Raw genomic sequence first — 19,974 nt, forward strand, 5'->3', positions numbered from 1 at the left:
AGATGGGGTCAACAGGTAGCTAAGCTAAGACTTTATCTGAGTCTTTTTCTCCCAAAGCTCTTGTCTCACATTAACGACCATGCCTCACTGTCTGCTGTAGTTGGAGACACCAAAAGGGACACGTGATTTGCAGTTTTCCATTTCTAGAGGGTTCTAGCATGACTGCCCTCTTGACTCATCTTATTTCACAAATTCGATCAAACTGAAAGGCTCAAAAAGAACACTTGCAGACATTCTCATTCTTTGGAAATGCTGGAGCCATGCAGCCAGTGGACTGAGGACAGCATCGTCACCGGGATCGCGAAGGTACAACCTTTCCTGGGAATGCTGACACCGTCTCTCTCTGGTGTTTCTGCGAGCCACAAACTGACACGTTACCGCTGAGCTGTGGTTGCAGCAGACTCAGCAGTCAGACGAAGAAGAGTATTTACTTGGTTAACTGTCCCTCCAACATTTGTGTTCAGAGGACATCCCAGGGCATGCAGGCGCTCCGTGTCCCCCCTTCTCCACCACCCCATCCCGACACAAACAAAAGAGTTTTCCAATCTCTTGGCAACACCACTAAGAAACCTTTCCCTCGCTGTTCTGAGTACAAGAAAACTTTCTAACAATGAGCCAAGAAGACGGATGTTATAAAACAGCATTTCAAACAACACAATTACTTTGTAAAAAAAGATTCAAGGAGTCTATCACATTTTTCCAGCTTTCCATTGACACAATTTGTGTATGTATGAGTTGGGTCTTTCTTCCTTCAGAAGGGGAAAATGCTGATAAACTATCACATGTAGACACACTGCGCAAAAACCTGGCTGCCTTTTGCTACTTCAACAGAGACACACTTATTTCCCAGAGCACCACTTACCAGACAGATGCAAAGATGTGGGCAAGCCAGTCATCAGAATTAACAGAGTGATTGTGCTTGCACTACATATTCTGATTTGTATGAATCTTATTTTTAGCCATGTACAAAGGGCAATAAATGGAAAATCTTATTCTAACCGCTACTTTTTCTGGGCCACCCACACTGCTCCACCTACCGTACAAGTTCACAAATGTAAAAAAAACCCAACCCAGGTTCGTCCTAACAAGGGATGCAAAGTGGCTAAAATCTGTGACATTTTTTCCAGTTAGTGTTTGTACTTTCATTCTTTTTCTGTATCAGGACTTTCAGGGAAAACAACGTTGACTTATCTTTGGGCATTTTCAAAGACTCCACAGTTGGTATGTCATTCAGCGCACAGGCGAGCATGACCCACGCGGCACTGACACCCTGCTGCAAGCCACATGTCAACCAACTTTCAGCAAAGACGTACCCCAAAACATTTCTGTACAGTCAGGAAGACGATAACCTACAACCTTTTGTTTTGAAACAATGACAGTGTTTGGAAAGTTCTTCAAATGAACAAAAGTGCTATCAGGAACACAAACATTCTAAAACAGCAGGCTGTCAGGACTGACATTGCCAGTGTTGGGTCAGTATCATTGTCCTAAATCTGCTTTGAGCCTGCTGTGCTGGAATGCTCACCGAGGCACAGTACCGTTTGCCTTCGCTGGCCCACCAAGGCCAGCACTTCCTTCCCTTTTGAGCATTTCTCCCTGTCTGCTTTCACCACAGGCACACCCGCAGCCTGCAGCTTACCCAGCATTAACTCACACATGGCTATCGCTGCCAAGTGAAGCAGCTGATAGCGACAGACAAGCACCTTGAGAACAAATAAGAAAAAAAAATGAGGAAGATGTTTTCCAGGGGCATAGAGAGGATCGGGATGAGTCTATTTTTGATCACTATCTCTTTAGACTTTTAATGGAAAGGTAAGTTATTAAGGTCCCAGGGTACCAATTAAAATGCCTGTTCCTCTGAGCCCTCTGCAAAACACAACAGCAAACACATGCAGGTAGTGATTAATATTTAAAAGTCAGCTCAACAAAATAATTAAGACACAAAAGGAGTCAGCTCCGAGAAAGGCATCTTTACCTGTGTGCTTGCTCATTATCCAGAAACTAGAGGAAACGTTCTGTCATCCTCTGGTAGTTAACACACGCCCTGCAGAGCTGACACCTTCTTCCGATAACGCTGAGTACTATAGCCGCGCTGATGAGATGGATCAGAAAGTCTTTTTCGGATTATAGTCCACTGTCGTCAGAACTTCTGACGAGTGTTGTAAAAACATGGGTAATTAAGTGTTACGAAAAAGTGGGTCATACACCACTGAGATACAACCACACCGCCCCCAAACTAAACTCCAAATGAGTGTGCTGTGACAAGGTGGGAGGGGTCTGAACACAGCGAAAGCAAAACTTTTATGTGGTGAGGAGCATTTTAGTTTTCACTGGTTTAGGTTAGAGAAAGTTAATTTCAATGTCAACTACAACCCAACTAACTTTTAGCGTGTTCTTGAAATTTTATGACAAATGCTGGCTGTTAATGTAATGGGAAATTCAGATACAATGTCATAAACAGTCCAAGAGACAGTCTCAGTCTTAGGTGACATGCGTATCACCGAAGAACGGACGCCGTGACTCAGTGAACCAAGGCAATCAAATCGAAACTGAAGACAAAGAACCAAATTTTCATTATCTGCATTAGCATATCCTTCTCCAAGGGAGGATCAAAGCACTGTATACCACTTCCCCACACCTGTGCCCAACCTGGGCATTCAACACAACTGTGGATAGTTATCAAAGCACCCTTCGACTGCTGTAGAAAAGGCAAACTGTAGTTATCTGACTTGAGTATATTCATTCATCTGTCACTCAAGAGACACAGAAATATTAATTAATTCAAGTCAATTCTAGCTGAGTCCCTATGTTACACAAGGACGCAAAGGAAGTGAAGGGATGCAGAGAAGAACCTAGAAGAGCCTGCTGTCAAAGAACCTAAGTCTCGTACGGAAGATGATAAGACCTAATAATACCCAAAGCCAAATACAGATAATTTTTTGAAACAAAATTTCTTCTAGCATCTGCTTACTACATACTTCCTATTTTGCTGGCATAAGGTTTGTGGAGGACATTCTTACAACATTTCTCAAGTGAATCCTTTGACAATTCCCTTAATGTTCACCTGGGTTTTCTCTCTCTCTCTCTTTCTTTCTTTCTTGCTCAAAGCCCTTCCTAACCTTGGCTAAGTGTCAGGATTCGCCCTGATCCAAAGTCCTAGCACTCTCCAAAGGGAAGTACAGACATATCAGCACAACCCAAGGAACACCAGGAATTTGCAGAGAAGCTTCTTTGGAAGGGGATAAAGGATGCAAAGGTGGAGGAAAACTCTCTGGTTTACAGCACACGAAGTGGGCATAATTAAATCTCATGTTGTTACCATCAAGTATAAAATTAGAATTTTATTGGAGTCATTATTATTTGAATTATAGATGGGGAATGAGGGAATCTGGCTAATCAACCTTTTCCATTTCTGCCAAATTGTCTTATAGTATATTGATTATGAATTTTTAAATAACTAGAATGCCATCAGTTGACCTAACACTAAGACCATCTTGTATAAGTGAATCTTTTTTTTATAATTCCAGAGGTCCACTGGGATCTTACAGGGCCGCTCAATAATCATTTTTTTATTGACAGAATGTAGGGACCAGTTAATAGCAATTTCTAGTTGATAAAGATACTGGTGAGTCCACACAGGTATCTGTTCTTATGAGATTTGATTAATGTAATTTGAAGGGAGAAAAATAAGCAACCAGGAGATTATTGTCCTAGAAAATGACAGCTAAAGATATGATTTCTAAACTCCACTAAGCTGTGGGATGTGATTAGTCCCGAGTAAAACAGGTCATTTTGTTCAACATCTTTTCTTTATCACATTGATGAGATGCTACAGGAACTTAACTCTTGTTTGTATCAATTAGCCTGTGGTAAAACTGATTTCATTATATGTAGTTTTGCTTAAAGTCACAGAACCTATCGACGGCATTAGTTGAGCATTTAATATACTGCTTGTACATTGGAATTAGTTGATCAATCAAAAAAAGTCTGGAAAAATACACAAAAGAATGAGTCCACAGGTAGGTTGTACCTGGGTAGCTGGATTACAGGTAATTAATTTTCTTCTTTATTCTACTCTATTGTATTATATTATAAGTTACGTACAGCAAACATGTATTGCTTTTACAATCAGGAAAATAAAGGTACTTCTGTTTTGATAAAAGGAAATAATTTCCTATTGTCTGATTCTCTTCTTTCTAATAATTAGGAACACTTGCTACATAGGACTCAGTATAATAATCTGCCCGGATGACAAATCAGGCATGAAATACAGCAAAAATCTGCTCGAAACAATAGATTATATCTCCTAGGTAAGTACTATGAGGACTCTAAAATCCTGTTACACTGCAGAGCTTTGCAAATACTGTTTGGGAGCAGAAGAGCAGAAACCGTCTTTCTCGTGATCCAGGGTCCGCGCACGCTCCCGCAGCACCCAAGCTCCAGGAACCTGGGTCCTCACAGGAGCAACTTAACAGGGGAGTCCTTGGAAGCCAGTGGTGCCATCCCCTGGGATGAGCACCAGCTCAGAGAGAGGTGTTACTGTGCTAGTGACAAGTGCATCCAAAAAGGAGCACACATGCAACTTCTAAAAGACAACAAGACTGGAAACTGTTAAAGTTGATAAACTATTTGTGCTACAACTGATACACCTGGTAAGCAGCTTTATAACATGTGTGGCTGAGTTTGTCTGGAGACTCCACAAGGATTACCATTTGAAATTTTTGCTTTATATATGCATGCATAGTATCATACCATACATCATCCCTATCTGTACAATTAGTGTACATGCAGATAAAAAAATTAATTATGATGATGCCTTGAGCAGAACGTAATTGTGAAACTGAATGTTTCAAATAATCGTATCACATATTCTAAAACCAAAACAAAACAAAAAACAATAGAATTAGCTTCAAAACTATGCCAATGGTTCCCCAATGACTACAGGAGCTAAATATGTATGTTTATGAAAATTATTTTATATGTCACTTTTAATGTCACAAATATCACAGCTTTTAGAGTGCTTCCAAACACACTAAACAGAATAAACATAAACAAATTTAAACTCTGGCACTGGAAAGGTGGTAAAAGCCAAAACTTGTACAGAATAAAAATGAATGGTATATTTTTCTATCCTAAGTCAACATTTTGATTATTATTAAGGCATGAAAATAAGTGCAATAATACCTCAGTGAACACTCCTATTTGAGTACAAGAATATTTTTTGTTTGTTTGTTTCAATGTTCTGTTTAATTGACAGACAGCTGGAAAATGCTTTTTGTTGAAAATCTTTCCAAAGCAATGTCTTTTCCTAATTATAAAACATTTAGCTATTCTAAATGATTCAGCAGGTCAGTGTCATCAGCTGCAAATATCCTCCTGGGTACAGTTATTCTCCACGTTTACTAAGCCAAAGCTATCTTGTTTTCTGAAGCTTTATCTCTGAAAAAGGGAAGTGGGATGTATGCAGTAGGGTGGGGTGTGCTGGAGGGGGTGGGGGTAAGGGTGGGGGTGGGTAAGTAGGAGGGTCGTCAATTCAGGGTTCTGTTTAGTTGGGTTCCAGGTCGCTAAGCCACCACTAAACATGAATTCAGTGTCTGGAACCAGGTACATGTGACTCCCAGGAAATATGTGAGCCTTAAGGAGAGCTTATTGGTATTCTCCACTTGATGTCATTCTATCTGGGTGGCTGTTGGTTTGCTGTTCTTCTCTAGGAGAAACCAGTGTCAGTGTGTCCATCCAAAAATTATGGTCTCCAAACTCAGGGGGCTGAATTAATTTTGATTAGATTCTACGTCCATGTTGTTTCAACTCAAGCCTAGGATGCCAAAGGCTTCATGTGGACCCCAAGAAGGAACAAGCGCTTAGTTTGCTCTTAGACTTGCTGACCTGGATTTTCTTTTCTATAAAAATCTTTAGTTTCAATTTTTTAATATCTTAGCAGCTCCCTATGGTAACTGACTCCTAATCTTTGTTGCTCTGCTCTATTCTCCATCACCTAAATAAAGAGCATGGAGAGTTTATTTCTAAGCAGGTTTGGAAAGGGACTGATTTCTATATATATATTTGTGTATCTTAATTTTGATGACTTTATTTTGCCTCTTTTTTTGGTTATACCTTTTCCTTAAGCCAAATCCATACATACATACATACATACTGTGTTTCCCCAAAAATAAGACCTAGCTGGACAATCAGTTCTAATGCATCTTTTGGAGCAAAAATTAATATAAGACCCAGGCCAGCTCTCTAGAAACATAGAGTAAAAAAAGCAAAATCCCCAAAATGTAGTGTTCGAATGGACTACCTTACTGGGTTCAATACTGCATATTTCTCACAGGACTGCAGGTCACTCACTACATTGTTCTGTGATTTATGGGTATGGTAATATCCAATACTACAGAGATTTGGTGATGAGGCGATAAATTACATTTCCCTGGGAGTATGTAAAACAGGTATTATAATAATTTGAGGCCCTGTTGCAGGAGAACTATTTGCTATTAATTTTCTTTCCAAGTTTTCATTTTTTACTAGGCTTCAGTCTGGTTGCTGTTTCAGTCTCCATCTCCATCGATCTGTTCCGTGCCTACGCACACAGCTCCATAACCCTGAGCATGCTGGTGCACCGGGTATGCACACGTTTATGAGCACACACTTCTGAGAAGCTGGAGCACAGATGGGTGCACCTTCCCTCCATCACCGTGAAACAGCTTTCCTATAGGTGTAGCGGGCATTTTGGTCAAGATTACAGTTGTTTATGGCAAATTTCCCGGGTAGTTTCTGACAAATGTGTCCTTACCCCGATAGGAAACCTATTCTTAAGACTGAATCAGAACATTCTGCAGATCCCTCACCCTTGCCCAAAAGCATGCCAGGGAAAGTTTCCAGGCTGGGGGAGGTCTGAGGGACAGACGTGGCCATCCATTCCTACTCCCCCCTCACAGAATGTAACGTCCCTGTCAAGCACTAGTTGGTTATTCTGCACAGTATTCCTGGAAGGAAAGTGAGCTCTCACATGCAGTTTTTTTTTTTTAAATTGTGGTAAAGTATACAAAACAACATTCACCATTTTGGCAGTTTTTAAGTGTACATTTCAGTGGCATTAAGTACATGCACATTGTTGTGCAACCATCACCACCATCCATCTCCAGAACGTTTTCATCTTCCCAAAGTGAACTCTGTACCCATTACACACTAACGTCCCATCCCTCTCTCATCCCAGCCCCTGGCAACCATCATTCTACTTTCTCACTATAAATGTGACTATGCTAGGAACCTCATAGATGTGGGACTGTACAGGATTTATCCTTTTGTGTCTGGCGCATTTCACTTAGTATCTTCAAGGTTCACCCATGTTGTATTATGTCAGGATTTCATCTTTTTAAGGCTACATAATATTACATCGTCTGTACATACCACATTTTCTGTATCCATTCATCTGTTGATAGACATGTGGGTTGTTCCACCTTTTGACTATTGTGAATAATGCTGCTATGAACATGGGTGTACAAATATCTGTTCCAGTCCCTGCTTCTACCTACTTCTAGGTATATACCCAGAAGTGGAATGGCTGGGTCATGTGGTATTTCTACGTTTAATTTTTTGAGGAATTATTATACTACTTGGTATTCAGTTCTTTTTTCCATTTATTAATAAACTTTGTTTCAGTGCAGTTTTAGGTTCACAGCAACAATGAGGGGAAACCACAGATGGTTCCCATATGCCCCTCATCCCCACACGTGCAAGGTATTGTATAGAGTTGCCCTAAGCACTAGGTAACCTGAGCGCTTCTCCTGACGGGACAGGGAGTGATGCAGACAGGCTGAGCCAGGTCAGCAGGAGCTTAAAGCCCCGATTACCTGAGGCGTCACAGAAGCCTTCTTCCCTCTCAAGCCTGTGGCTTGGAAACTGATTGAAATAAAAGGTCATCCTACAGAAACACCTGATGTGTGAATGTGGATATTCACATATGCCAAAGCAGGAGGAAGATTAAGAAGCATTTGATCCAGCCCACTTCTTTCACTTCATGGTAAAGGTGTTTAATAAACTGAAGACCTTCCTTCCAAAAATGTTGTGCAGAATAACTAATTAGTGCTTGACAGAGATGTTTTAGTTTGTGAGGGTGGAGTGACACTAGATAATTACACCACTCACAATTCTGTCAGCCCTAACACCAGCCCTGTTACCCTCTGGGAAGCCCCCAGAAGACAGCTCTGGATCAATTCTTTATAGAACTCTTTCACCACCTATCACTTTTTTTTTGGTCTTATTTTTCTGATTTTGTTATTTTTATTTTAAACACATGCCCTTAAATCTATCTCCAGGATTTCAGGCTCTGCTAATGTTTAGGGACTAGATATGCTCCTTCATTACATATCTCCTTAGGAACTGCTTTATTAACACTGATTATTCTCAACTCTAGAGAGTTATAATAAAAACACTGTAAGTCCTACGTGCTCCTTTGAATGATAACATTTACCACATCCAAGTAAAATGTTAAACATCACAGTGCTGATCCACAGATTCAAAATGCCCAAAAGGCCCTCACACCTCTTCTGGACAGTATCACTCATACTATTTTTACACTCACATTGACTCAATGAAATAAAAGGGGAAGCAAAGTTGTTTAAAACTCCTGCAATGAAAGCTTAGAAATATACAAAATGCATATATATTCACAGGCACATATGTACATTTACATGAATGCTCACATATACCCAAGTGTGTATTTTTTGAGCCAAACTCTTCTAGTTTTTCTCCATTAACATGGAATAAATTATTCTTGTCCTCAGCAGAGAGGTAAGTGGCTTGCGCCAAAGCTAAAACAACAGCATGGTGATCGTCAGATTATGTCAGTCCTGACACCTTAAAACCCTACAAAAACCTGGATTTGCTGACTGGGTCTATTTATTAGAAGTGCCTCCCTTCCCACGTGGGTTCTGTAGAATCCAGTCACACTTAAGTATATGAGGGGTCATGTAATGATTCACTTTGAAAGGGAGCAATATATTTCCCACCCTGAGAAAACAAAGACTTTCCCCTTTTGAGTATATCTAAAAGTACCATGAACACACTTGCAAAAAATGTGTAATTGTCACTTGATCCTAATAACAGCGCCATTAGTCATCCCTGTTGAAAACCAAGGGCAGCGAATGACTGGGGCTAGTGCCTCGGGAGCAAAGCTGACAGAAGAATGATACCTACCAGGCTGGACTTTCACACGTGATGGTGCTGAGAGGACCTTAAACTTCTCTTTTCTGAGAGATCCGCCGATGTATTAAGTGAAGCACTAAATATCTTAATTTAGTGCTGTTTAATACTGAATATTGAATACATTTGTTTACTTTTAACATTGCTCCTTTCAGTCACCCTTGAGCTAAAGCAGGGATGCCCAAAGTAGAATCCCTGGGTCAACTCTATCAGCGTCGCCTGGACACTTGTTGGAAAAGCCAATTCCCAGCCGATCCCAGATGTACTGACTTAGAAATTCTGGGCGTGAGGCTCAGCAAGCTTTTATTTTGACAAGCCCTCCATATGATTCTGATGCAGGCTCAAGTTTCAAGAACCACCAAGTTAACAGACAGCACTAATATGCTAAATCTAACCCTAGCAACCTTCCTCGATTATAATTCTCAAGATATTTTGTTAAAAGAAAAGTCATTCATGTGTGTTTAGACTATTTGTTATTATCACCTAAGAAAATTCTTACCATTGTTTAGTTTGAGAAAAGAAACCTCAATCAAAACTTACATGTAATTTTTCCAGGTCCTGTGCTGGCTTCGAGTCTTAGGATACAGGGAACTGGGTGAAGGGAGAGATGAGAAGGCTACAGCAATCCATTCAGACATGGACCCCAAAGCTTTGCGGGGCACCCTTGGGACAGGTTAGTGAGTGTCCACCTGATTGGGAAGGAAGAGTTGTCCATTAGCAGAGTAAACCTTGCATGTTAACATGTCCCCTTCCCTCCTACTGTCCTGCTGCCCCTGCCCCCTACTTTTATGACCTCAAAACTCACTGTGCCTCTTGACCTGTTCACATAAGCAGAACATGATAAAACAGTCCATAGTATTAATGCTTAGTCTCAACCCCAGTGGAAACCCTATTCTGTATCTCCTGTAGGTGAGCTTCCCTCACGGGTGCTCTCCTGAACCCCAAAGCAGCTTGGAGACAGGTCAATGTTCAATCAGTCTCTCCTTCTCTATTCCATCTCATGCACGTTGTCTTTCAACAAATTGGACCACCTTGGTTTAAAAGACACAAACAGCGGTCGTAGCAAGATAACACAGGAAGTAAATGATAAATTCGAGAATTCTGACTGAAATGAGATGATTCTCTGATGTCTCAATTATGTTTATTTTAAACTAATAATACACACTTTTGTCTGATGCTGAATTAACACATGCCTACTGTAGAACATTTGGGAAATATGGAAAAGTATAAAGATCAACTGTAACTTTCACTCTGATACATCACTAATTATATTTTGTTGGTTAGGTCCATAACCTCTCAACTGAAATTTTCTGGGCCAGATACATTTCAGAATTCTGAATTGTTTGGATTTTAGATAGTGTGACGGTACAACTACCATTTTCCACGTAATATACCCCATCAGAGACTAGAGCAGAACTCCATAAACACATTAAATATTTCTGCAACAAAACCGATGCATATTCTTATTAAGTCAGATAAAATAGAGCCTCACATTAGTTCAGGTCAGGATTATCTATCAACGATGTTACAAAAAACAAAACAAAACAAACAAACAAAAAAACTGTCGATTTTTGAAAACTTTGGGATTCAGAGTTGGGGATAAGGGATTATGGACCAGTATTCTCTTTTCATAAACAAAAATACTCAGAGTTTTGTTTCTACTTTTTAATTCAATATTATATGAATGTGAGCACTTTCACAAGTTAGTAAACATTTTTCAAAGACACGCTTTTCAATGTCTATGTAATATTACACACCACAGAAAAGGGTTTTATTTATTTATTTTTTTAGCTATTTTTGTAATATTTGGAATTTACATATTCTTTTCTTTTTTTGTTTGTTTGCTTGTTACTGCAAATAACACTTTGAGGGATATAACTGAATGTCAGATTGTCTGAATTTCTGACTATTTTCTGAGGTAGATTCCTAGAAAAGGAATTATTGGGTCAAATGCTGTGAACTTTAAAGGTCTTGAAGACTTTCCAGAAAAGCTGTGATAATTTAAACTCCTGCTACAGCATGAATGTTGGTTAATTTGTTTAATTGCCTACTTTATCATAGGCACAGAAAAAAATACACTTGCACCTCATACATCTGAACATAAGTTCTAATCCGTGACAACCATACTTAAGATTTTATTTTTGTTTTTCTTACACAGAAGATAGTGAACAGCTGACTATTTTTCACATAACAAGACAGAGATGAGATTAATGTAGTTTAGCATCAAATTGGACCTCATCAGACCAGACTGAGCCAGATCTGGGCAATGCAGAAGTTGCCACTTGTCAATGGGTGTCTTCACTTGGAAAAGAGTTATAAAGGGGCTCGGAACTAACTCACAGACCATTATGAGAAGAGAAACAGTCAGCTGACAATTATATGTGGAGGGGCAAATTCCACTTCAGGACTACTGAGGCACGGTGTTTACCATTCTTTTGTTGTTTTCCTATTTCTTGGACATTTTGCTGTTTCTCAGCATGGTCGTCAGAGAGCAGGAAGAGATGTGAAGACAAAATCCAATCAGATGAGCTAATAATAATGGCTAGCCCTCTGGAATGCTTACAGTGTGACCCTCTGGTGCTGGGTGCCTCACTTGCATCATCTCATTACATCAGTGCACTGGTGTAACAACTGGTGGCTGTGGAGTTTGAAAGTAGGTACATACTCATCAGTCCCTCTTCACACTGATACGTTTGGAGGAATTAGAAGTTTGGAATTTCAAAGATCTATTCAAGGTTAGAGCTTTGAATGACTCCAAGACACTTCCATGACTCAGTGACTCCAAGTCTGGCTATAAATCATAAACTTTACATATATATATATATATATATATATATATATATATATATCCGGTCTTATAATATATTATATTATATAAGACCCCGTCTTATATTATAGTAAAATAAGACTGGGTCTTATATTAATTTTTACTCCAAAAGACGCAGTAGAGCTGGTTGTCTGGCTAGGTTTTATTTTTTGGGAAACATGGTACACACACACACACACACACACACACACACACACACAGAGTCAGGGCCCTCCATGGCATCTACATAAAGCAGGGAAAAATGGTATAAATAAAATCCAAGGAAGTCTAGATAATAGCAAATACTTTGAAGGTCCTATGTTGACAGGAGGGAAGCTGTTATCTTGTACAGCAACATAGAAAGTTGACAGTCCATTATATGGCACTCAACAGGGTATACATAGAGAAGACATAAAGACACATACAAAATACATACTTTAAAAAACAAACAAACACATTCTTCCCATATGTTACTATAAATTAACAATGCTAAATCAGGGCTCACAACCCCAAGTTTCTTTCCATTTATAGCTTTTTGTAGTGATTTTTCTCTTTTCTCTTTATATGTATTTAACCTTGCAGGATAATTGGTGTAGAGAACGACACAATTTTTATAAGCTAATAAAAGAAAATTGAAGAGATATTTCTTTTTTATATAGAATGAAATAACTTCACTCTTTCCCTTATCTATAAACTCAATTTCTGCATAGTCAAATATAGTATATACTAACAAATGGCTGAGGTAGAGAGAGAGATTTCAATTTTATTTCAGGAGTGCTTTAAATTGATCTTCCCAACAATCTTATCTAAAAGTAAGGGATGTTTCTTTCAAAATGATAAAAAACGAAAAAAACGAAAGACTATCAAGAAGTGTACCATATCCTTCTCTATGGCCTCTTTATATTTAAATAGTATTCCTCTATGGTTAGCTGTCAAGTGGGTAGACTGGCTTCTAAATGATTTGTCTCTGACACAATCAGATATATGGTTTATTTTTTAAGTACACCAAGACTATAGGGTGTGAAAAATAAAGTGGTAACAGAGGAAATGACCCCTCAAAGAACATACTTTGTTTTTTCCCCCCAAATGTTCTAATTGCTTGGGGGTGGAAGGACACAAAAAAATAAACCACCAGTAATAACAGAAACGATTACCAGAAGCTCTTTAGATACTCAAACTGCACAACTAGCATTTCTAAAGCTAATTACAAATTTGGATTCTCTCATTTTAAAAATATACTTTGAAGCAGCCCACTTCTGTTTTAATGCTGAACCAAGTCTGTGCGATTGGCACATTATCAAATAAAAAAAAAAAAAAGAAGCATTGCTTGAATAAAGTTGCCACTTTCAATGTCACTAAATCTTCAAGTGCAAAATACCACAAGCTAAAAACTAGTAATGCCATGTGGTTATGTTATCTTACAGTTACAAGAGTTTATAGTTTCCCAAGCTCTACAAGATGTAGACCTCTGCTACTCACAGTAGCTTTGTTATCTCGGGCAGGTCATTCACTGCCTCTCAGCCTAATACCATTCACAGGTTCTTGTGAGGATTAAATGAGAATGCGTACAAGAGCATTTTTGCAAACTGTTAAGACATACATGAAATGTTGGGTATCATTATTCTTTTTACTAACAACTTTGTGAGGCATAAATATATTAATCCTCACTTCACAGTTATGGAAACTGTTGAAAACAGAAAGATATAGCAAAAAAAAAATAATACTGAATTAGGAGATTTTAGTTTTATCTCTGAATTATCCACAAATTGGCTGAGTGACTCTCTGTGACTTGATTTCTGCAGTAAATTGAGAGGGATGGATGAGATGATTTTCAGGTCTTCTTGAGGCCAGTGGTTCTGTGATCTGGGACCTGGCCCTGGTTGTGATGGGACAGCCTTAAGGAAGGCTCGTAGGAAGCAGTCCCTCCCGGATGCCAAACCACCATGAGGCCAAGGGGAGCACCCACCAGTCTGAGGCTTGCAGTGCAGGAACAGGATGGCTGAGCAGCCTCCTACCCCCAGAGATGGGGCAGGCATCAACTAACTCATTTTGCTTGAATAAGGGGAGGTTGGGGGCATCCTACATAAATAGCTAGGGCTTCTGGGGCATAGGAAGGAGTCACTGGAGAAGATGGACAAAGCCGCTCTTTATTAACTGGTACAGCTATTTAATTACTCTAACAAGTGGTGTAGCCAAATAAGTGTACCCTACCAGCATGTCAGTGTGGCTAACAGCCCCACTATTGTTTGGCCAGCAGTTTCAAAGAGACAGCCCCCTCTGTGGACCACCCACCTTTCTTGGCAGAGTTCCTACAGTGTTGTGGGACAGATGTGAAAGGGCTACGGTTACATGGGAATTTCACTTTAAAAAGATTGGGGCCACTATCTTAGGTCTCTACTAATGATATTCTCTCTGTGCTAATATTATACATCTTCTGGGATAAGGAAAATATTCAGTATCTGTACTGTCCAATATGGCAGCTGCCAACCACATGTGGCTATCGAGCACTTAAAAGGTACCTAGTGCAACTGAGGAACTGAATTTTAAATTTTCATCAATTTAAATTAATTTGAATTCAAATAGCTACATGTGGTTAGTGATTAGCTTATTGCAGGGGTGTCCAAACTTTTTGCAACGTTTTTCACCAAGGGCCATATGTGGTAAAATACACAAACAGCCGGGCCACTCACTCAAGGTGAAGTACATATTGCCTCACCTGGTTTATTTAGGTAAACTAAATATATTTTTGGAATTTGCTGCGGGCCAATAAAAAATGGATTGTGGGCCGCAGTTGGCCCGCGGGCCGCAGTTTGGACACCCCTGGCTTATTGGATAGTGCAGCTCTCTCTAGGCTGCTTCACCGGTTAGTTTCTGTGGACATATTTCAGACCCCTGAAGCCCATAGGACAATATCCAATCATTCATTCAAGAAGTATTTACTGACCTGCTCCTGGGTGCTGGGCACCAATAGGTGTCTCAAAACAACAGTGAAGAAGAAAGCCATGGACACTTCTTGCCCTCGTGGCATTTCTCAGCTAGATTGATTTCCAAACACTTCACAAAACCTTGAAGTGGTTCACCCGACTGCTCTTAGGAAAAGGTGGGTGAGGAGATGTGGTATGCTACACTAAGCATGAAAGCACTGCTTTTTTCATTTCTTCATATTTACTGTTAGAGAAGTTGGGGGAAAGTTTGAAAAAAGAGATAGCTGAACGGTTACTATTCATTCACTTACAAGTAAAGTAACATATCCCTGATATGAGAAATTATCTGGAAGTGATTTCCTCTCGCACAAACTTAAATTTACTTAAAAGAAAAAGTCAGTGGGAGCGGCATTCTTAAGCTAAGAAAAAGTAAATGGCATTTAATTATGGCAACAGTCATAAAAAGTAGACGTGGGTCTCCAGCTGCAAGCAGTGGGCACAGGAACATTTATACCAATTAGCTGTGAAATAATCAGGTTTTCTAGAAGGTACTCCCCGTATAAGTAAGGCTGATTGCTTTCTTTATTTCAACAAGTCAACTCTTAGCTAAGATTTTCTTAGTGGCTTTAATGGGATTTGATGAGCAAAGCCCTATTTGCTTTTCCCTAGGAAATTACAGGTGGAGATATTTTTATCTACATCACAAATCTAAGACCAACGACATAATTTCTAAGAAATGTAAAAGCGGTTTGGTTTAATGCTTTTCCAAGTTCCAAAATTGTGTCCCTTTCCAGGAACTCCTGTTGTCAATTCTCTCCTATCCTAATCACTTCTTCCTACCTTACTGGGATTCAGAGTGATACAAAGAAAAGAAAACAAAATATTCAGAATTCATTCATGCTATTGTTTGAACCTGAATCCAGGTTTGCCTACATTTAAAAGGGCGGGGACATCATGCTCCAGATACAGTGTTTTGAAGCTCCCTCCACTATATTTATATTATCACTGGAGGTGAAAGATTCAGCAAGCAAAACAAGCTGATTTGGTTCAGCATCCCACTTGGATGACACCACTGAGCCAATCCCCCTTTCTAGCTTCAAAATGCCACTCTGGTTCCTCTGCCCCAAGTGACACTATTAATTTTTAGGACTTATAAATGACTCTTGCACACCTACCTACGTATCTACATACCTACCTACACACACTCACACACACACACACACAAACACACACTCCATCACTTTTTTTCCTTTGGATTGAGTAGAAAGATAAATTACAGTGGTCAGAAAAACAAAAGTTCAAAACTTAGTTCCAAAAATCCAAACTGCATTTAGAGTCTATCATCTGCTAGAAAAGGTCAAATCTCAAATGTTCTGCTGGTCCCATGCTGTATAAAAATATTACTAAAAATCTGGTGGCAGCTTTAGCAATAAACATGCTAAGTGCGAGTGTCCCTAGAGTCCTTATTCATATTCAGAAACACTAAGTTTTGTAGTCACACACTAATCTATGGCCAGAAGGGCTTTAAGACGAAAGGTGTCAACTGACGTTAATTTTTTGGAAACTACAGAGATGAATTTTTTAAAAATCTACATTTCAAACAGAATTTAAACAGTCCCTTGTATAAAGCAGAGACCTTTGAATCATAGAGTCTTTGTGGCTTTTGTGTTTTGTTGTACTGGCATGGGAAGGTGAAGCAAGGAAATGTGCTTTTTTTTTTTTTGGCTGCAACAGAGAAAGAACTGGGGAGGAGATTCAGCCGTTTCAGACAGGATGGAGAAAATTAAGATTAAACATCTCTGAAAGTTTCCATTTACACATATTAGGTGCTAGGACCAAGTTATTCTAGTTGGAGAACCACAGCTAGAAAATTCACTTCTTTGATATTCAAGGTGTTTAAGTTCCCAAAGACAGTGAGGAGTTTGTTCAGATTTTTCACTTCTGCCATAACAGGATGATGGAATTGGAAATACTCGCCACTGATAATTCAGAAAAGAAAAATCTAAAAAGAAATAAGTGTTGAAAATAAATATACAACCTGAAATAATTGGGGGATTTCTGTAGACTTTATATTCAAAAGAAAAGAATACTGGTTTGTATTTATACATAGTAATAATAATTCCATTTACTGGAACTTCCATGTGCTAGGAACTACACTAAGAATTTTTTTTTTGTAATTCACCAGGGTCTTTATTTCAGTGTTATCCTGCAAATATTTCTTATGACAACATGGGTGTTTTTTTTTTTTAAATTTATTGGGGGTGACAATTGTTAGTAAAATTACATAGATTTCAGGTGTACAATTCTGTATTACATCATCTATAAATCCCATTGTGTGTTCACCACCCAGAGTCAGTGAAACAACCAAAATGTCCTTCGATAGATGAATGGATAAAGAAGTTGTGGTATATATACACAATGGAATACTATTCGGCGTTAAGAAAAGATGATATAGGAACATTTGTGACAACATGGATGGATCTTGAGAGTGTAATGCTGAGCGAAATAAGTCAGACAGAAAAAGCAGAGAACCATGTGATTACGCTAAGAATTTTACATTAGCCCATTTGGTGGACGAGAGAACCACGGCTCAGAGAAGCAAAGTGCCTCGCCTCAGATCACACTGGTGCAAAGGGAAGGACACACGACTGAATCCATCCTGTCTGCCCGACCGTAAAGACCATCCTTTTCCTGGGCAGCACTGCCATCCACTACAATTTGGGAGGCTACATCCCTCTCCCCAAAGGAAACATGACCTCCTTTACGTACGCTACCAGTCAAACATCAGAGTAAAGTGATAAAGCTTTGGGTCCTACAGCAATTTAATTATTGGTGTAAAAAGAGTTGATTAGCTTGTTAATACTAAAATGGTTATATTTCACAAAATACATTAGAATCAAATTTTTTTTTCTAGTGTGGTTTCTTTAAAAAAAGTACTATCAGGTACCTTTTTAAAATCTGACCCAGATCATTCTCTGTAGGCAAATTATAAGTCATGGGACCTGGCAATGAAAATACTGTATCAGGGATCTCACTCTGGGTCTCAGCCTTTGAAGAACATCACCATCCCTGGCAATGCCCAAGCAGAAAACACCTGAAGCAGGTTCTGATGGACATTTTTTTTTTTCCCCAAAATACCATATTTTCCATCCTTATGTCAAAGATCCTCCAGGAAATCATGCAGATAGCGATGAAGTTCATTTACAGGGGAGCAGATGGGCATGCGTCAGAGGGGCTGCCTGTCAACTTAGGGAAGGGCAGTTTCTTAAGAACTTGGATGGGCATCAGTAGTGCTTTGACTCCTCCCAGGTTCAACACTTGGTCTGGGCTCTTGAGGGCTCTCAGTCTCCTTCTCCATATCTGACAACTTTGCCTCTCCCTGTGCTTCAGCTATCAGCCAGAAAACCTGCCAGCTGCTCCCCCTTTCTGGGAAGCTGCACATACATGCCTGTCAGCCTCGTCTTCTAGGCAGGTGCCCATTGACTTCCAGGTTGCACAGGTGTGGATGCCAAGCTCATCTCACACAAGGCAGAGTGCTGCTGGGCTGTCCCCATGTGAGGCTCGTGGGGTCTGCACAGAGCTGCTCACTGCAGCGAGGCGAGGGCTGCCAGCCTGGCCAAGGGCCGTCAGGACAGGTGAGGCATGCAGTGTCTAAGAGGAATGGAATGTGATGTACCATTTTAGGAACAGGCATCACTATTGACCCAGTTCTTCCAGCCAAGATTTTCCTCTCTTTCCCTCACTTCAAACATCTAAGCTATCAGCAAGTGCTTTGAGTCTATCTTCAACTTGTATCTCAAATCTGTCCACTCCTCTCCATCTCTAGTGCCATCATCATTTCTCACCTGGCCCACAGCTACTGTCATGGTAACTGGACCCCATTTTCAATTCCCTCCTGGCATCAAAGGTCCCCAAGGTCACCCCAGGTTAGGTAATTTGCTAAGAGACTCACAGTCTAACGTGTATGAAAGGTTTCGCTAGAGGAAATGTAAGACCACCCCGCAAAGTTTATTTTCTATCTTTCTTTTCCTTTGGTCTTTTTTGTTCTCCAAGCTATGATTTATTATAGCCAGATTTGCTCCAGCTCGAACTCCTGCCCTCAACCACCCCTTCACCTGCTATCTCCCCCACAAGACTACTTCTCCCACACAGGCTCTGCTTCCTGCTGCTTCTTTCTCACACGACAAACTCAGCTTCTCTCTGGATTTACAGTCTCCACGTGCCTGCCACCATCTGCCTTGTATAAAAATCAATTGTGCTTTAATCTTGCTGTGGTCACATACCCTTTGGAGAATGTGTGGCTGTGGCCGAATCCCGCTGTACCCACAACCAAGTGGCCCCATCAGGGTCAACTCCAGTGTTGCTGCAGTGCCTAACCCAGCCTGACATCCACTACTAGCTCTTTCTTCTTCTAACCCTCTGTCTCAGGTCACCTCAATCCTTTCTCCTTCCCATTCCTATTTCCAAGCTCATGGTTGACTCTTGGCAGGCTAAGGAAGAGAAAGAATGGGGAGCAGAGGAGAGCGAAAGTCAGAAGTGGCAGAAACTGCTGTGTGTATACATGGGGACTGTGTTTGTCCATATGCGTTGTATACTGTTCTGCAAATCTTAAAAAAAACTTTTTCATAAACCACAGATCAGTAGAGCTGAAAGGGACCTTGGAGATCAATGAGTCCAACCTCCTCATTTTCCTAATGAGGAAACTGAGATATGACCAGAGAAAGGAAGAAAGGAAAAAGCAGCATTGATTGAGGGCTTATCATCTGCTTTGGATACAGGGTCCCAGGTACCACAGCTAGCCAGTGGCAGAGCTGAGAACACACAGTACTTAAATGAGCATTTTCATCCCACACAAGATTTTGCCTGTTATTGACATACTCATATCACACATAGGAAAGGGCTTGACATTTAACATATAAAGGCAGTTGGAATTCCCATTTCAAAAGCAAATGGTTTTTCCCTCTGTGTTATCCAATACATTTTTAAATTGTGGTTAAAATATGCAAAACATAAAATTTACCATTTTAACCATCTTTAAGC

At 39.9% G+C, this 19,974-nt stretch overlaps 1 protein-coding gene across 13 annotated transcripts in view; it reads right to left on the reverse strand.

Annotated features, from left to right (window-relative positions):
• Positions 1-19,974, reverse strand: part of BACH2 (BTB domain and CNC homolog 2) — a 326,895-nt gene that overhangs the window by 132,280 nt on the left and 174,641 nt on the right. For 7 of the 13 annotated variants that reach the window (XM_074333305.1, XM_074333303.1, XM_074333306.1 and 4 more), the window contains one exon: positions 9,745-9,893. The exons of 5 other annotated variants lie outside the window; for them this stretch is intronic. The gene's annotated coding sequence lies outside the window, so the exon portion shown is untranslated. Of the gene's footprint in view, positions 1-1,975; positions 2,208-9,744; positions 9,894-19,974 lie in introns of those variants that run through there. One more of the 13 variants, XM_074333307.1, reaches the window with a different exon arrangement.

Source organism: Rhinolophus sinicus, linkage group LG05 (assembly GCF_036562045.2).
Source record: "Rhinolophus sinicus isolate RSC01 linkage group LG05, ASM3656204v1, whole genome shotgun sequence".
Taxonomy (NCBI): domain Eukaryota; kingdom Metazoa; phylum Chordata; class Mammalia; order Chiroptera; family Rhinolophidae; genus Rhinolophus; species Rhinolophus sinicus.